Source organism: Monodon monoceros, unplaced genomic scaffold (genome assembly GCF_005190385.1).
Source record: "Monodon monoceros isolate NGI ecotype Baffin Bay Population unplaced genomic scaffold, NGI_Narwhal_1 Super_Scaffold_13, whole genome shotgun sequence".
Lineage (NCBI taxonomy): Eukaryota > Metazoa > Chordata > Mammalia > Artiodactyla > Monodontidae > Monodon > Monodon monoceros.
The window spans coordinates 14,758,796-14,761,684 of record NW_021703769.1 but is presented as its reverse complement, the minus strand read 5'-3'; positions in this window follow the sequence as shown (position 1 = coordinate 14,761,684).

Sequence of the window (2,889 nt, the reverse complement as noted above, 5' to 3'; positions counted from 1 at the left end):
CACGCCCGCAATCTCTTCACTCCCATCTATTCACTCCCAGTTACCACCATGTAGCACCAACGCCCCCACTCATCCACACACAGACACGCATTCTTCCACTAACACACACACACACACACACACACACACACACCCTGTGACCCACTTGCAGGGTCAAGGCGAAGAAGCTGGCTCAATGCCCAGAAGCCCCAGAAGCAAGCCCAGCCAAGTGTCAAACGGGCACACAGCTGGGTGATGAGCTGCAGAGGACAGGAGGGGCTGTCTTCCTCGCACAAAGTCACCCTTTCCCTTGAGAAGGGCAGGAGCTCTCAATACCAAGCTGCCCCCGGACAGAAGGGCTTCAGGAGCGGGGTACCCACAAAACAAGCCACTGTGTGTGGAGGGTCTACTCTCTCCTGAGACATTTCACATGTATGATTTCATTTAGCCTCATGTCAACCCTACAACATCTGGGATTCTCATCCCATTTTGCCAGCGAGAAAGCAGAGGCTCAGAGAGGTGAAGCGACTTGCTCAGGACCCACAGCCAGCTGATGGCACAGCTAGGATTCTAGCTCAGGAGGCCCTCTGGTCCTGCCCCTCTTCCTGCCTCAGTCTGTCCATCTGAGACCAGGGAACAGCAGAGACTCCCCCTAACAGCGAAGACTCCTCTTTTCTACCCCCTCCTCTCTCATTTGTCCGTCTGCCTCTGGCTTTCTCTCGCAGTGTCCTCTGGCTTTCTCTAACCTGGTCCAGGTTAGAGGCCTCCTACCCAGAAGCTGCCCCTGATGAGGCCTCTAATTACAAACCTTCCCGGCCCCGGCGGGCATCTTCAGAGAAATCACAAGGAGGGAACATCACAGGGTGTGGGGGAACCACGTCATTTACACAAGAGCGCTGGCCCAATAGTTTGAGTTTCCTGCTCCCTTCTGCGAGTCCCAGCTCCTAAGGGGACTGAGGCAGCCACCTTTGCCATCGCTAAGAAACAGACCCATCAGAGCTGAATGACATAGGTGTGTAGATGTTTGTATAAAGGAGGGACTTGGTGCCGGAAAAAGAACTGGGGAAGCCTTCTGAATAACTAAAAGCCAGAATTTCACCGAAGGTACCTATCAGGCAGCCTCGGTTTTGATACCTCATCTAATGGGGAGTCTACTATCACTTGGACAGCAGGTGCTAGCTGGCAGCATTCATCATTAAAACACCCCTTTGTCCCGTTGAACCAATAAGAGCTCCCCCCCCTCCTTCTGACCTACTTTATCACTTCGGTCTTGACTCTACTGTCAATAACACAATTGACCCATTCTAGGTTTTTGTCCTAAGACAGTTCTACAGAGACGTGGACATGACAATCAAGGTGGTTCCCCTGTCTCCCACAAAGTGTCTTTTAGGGATCCAGTGGTTAAGACTCCACGCTTCCACTGTAGGGGGCACGGTTTCAATCTTTGGTTTGGGAACTAAGATTCCACATGCCATATGTGCGGCAAAAAAAAAAAAGTGTCTTTTAGATTTTTATGTAGTATATGCTGAGTCCCCGCCATCAGCTTCAGATTCTTAGGCCTCAGAGTTCGGGGAGTCCCTCTTTTTCACTTCCGACAATTTATGCAGTTGTTGATAAGATGGTACCCACCCTCAGGAGGTGCCCCATCACTGGGTTGGAGGAGAGAGGTTAGTGTAAGAAGAAGAGGCTGGTCAGTAAGGTCAGAGCTCCCAAGTCATCCTCCGGCTAGCTTCCCCAATTTGGGCAAAGAACAAGGAAATCAGGTACTGTGGGAATATGAACTAGTGAATGAAGATGACTGAGAGGAGAGGGTAGGAGTAGATGGTGGGCAGGGGTCCACGGCTCAGGGAGGTATTTCCCAGGATGCACCTCTCTTCTAGTTTATTATAAGACCTTTCAGGTGCAAGGGATTATTGGATAACTTGTTCAGATTCCAGTGGGTCCCCACTGAAGGGAGGTCCCTGCTCTCCCAAGTGGAGCCAGTTTGACAATATTCTCATGCCACTGCCTCTGGGACGATGTGAGCTGGAGGGACCCTTGTAGAGCAGAACCTAAATACCTCACTACAGATGAGATAATGGAGGCCTAGAGCCTTCAAATAGAGGGCTTATTAAATAAGAGAACACTAACAGAGCTGCTCTGTCCTCACTACTTTGAAGTCTTGGGCAAATTTCTCAACATCGCTGAGTTTCACTTTCCTTATATAATAAAGAAGGATAATGCTTATACCTGTCAATATCTCCAGCCACAAACCACCTGAAACACTCCTGTTCCTAGCTGAATGAATCGTGTTTATTACACACCCTGGGGAACTATAGGGCTTCTCCTTAAGAGGATTTTAGGAAGGATTTATAGGAGGTGGGCTTGTGTTAGGTGATTTGGGGGCGGTGTTTCAGGAAGCTGGCTCTGCTCTGGATGGATGCTGTCAGGAAGTGGGGCAGTTCTCTGAATGTGTACCTTTATCTTAACTCTAAGAAGGGAAGCCTAGATAGAGGTTAGAGCCGTACTTGGTAAAGAAGTAGTGGTCACTCAGCTATACTGAGGGAGATGCTTGGATATTTTGGTGGTTTGTATAATTTACCTCTTTTTGTCTGTGTTCAAACATCATTACCGAATGTCCTATTTTTGTCTTGATCTTTCATGGACACAGAATGGCCTTGTCTGATGTTGAAGGTTTCTGAAATGTTTCTGTTGAGTAGGAGAACATAAGGCCCACTGTAAAGTCAGCTCAGATCTTAGAACTCAAACGTTGCTTTTCTCTTTCTCTATCAATCTCATAATGTTGTGATGAGAATTAAAAACATATATTTGTTAAATGCTTTGTACAAGTATTGGCAGAGTAAACTTTTAGTGAATGTGTGATCAGATAATGGTAAGAGTAACACTATAAATATTTAAGTTATTTAATTA